The sequence below is a fragment of the Penaeus monodon genome, chromosome 23, assembly GCF_015228065.2.
Source record: "Penaeus monodon isolate SGIC_2016 chromosome 23, NSTDA_Pmon_1, whole genome shotgun sequence".
NCBI classification, from domain to species: Eukaryota; Metazoa; Arthropoda; class Malacostraca; order Decapoda; family Penaeidae; genus Penaeus; species Penaeus monodon.
The window spans coordinates 41,126,118-41,126,322 of record NC_051408.1 but is presented as its reverse complement, the minus strand read 5'-3'; the positions used below and the strand labels follow the sequence as shown (position 1 = coordinate 41,126,322).

The window sequence follows — 205 nt, the reverse complement described above, 5'->3', positions numbered from 1 at the left end:
AGTGAGAACACAAGTTGAGGAGAAGGGGGAAGGGGGGAAGATTAATTCAGAGACCATAGCAGCCCCCACCCTAAGTGCCATATTGAAAAGCATATCAGGGTGCAGCTGAGTCAGCTGTTTGAGGGGAAAATCAGAAGCACAAGAAGCATTAATTTACCCTGCTTGTCTATTCTTTTCATCGCTGCACAATTTTTTATATGAGGCT

The 205-nt window shown here is 44.4% G+C and overlaps 1 protein-coding gene across 2 annotated transcripts in view; it reads right to left on the bottom strand.

The window, feature by feature from the left end:
- LOC119588076 (methylmalonyl-CoA epimerase, mitochondrial-like) overlaps positions 1 to 205 on the bottom strand; it is a 4,535-nt gene that overhangs the window by 2,422 nt on the left and 1,908 nt on the right. The window lies entirely within an intron of this gene.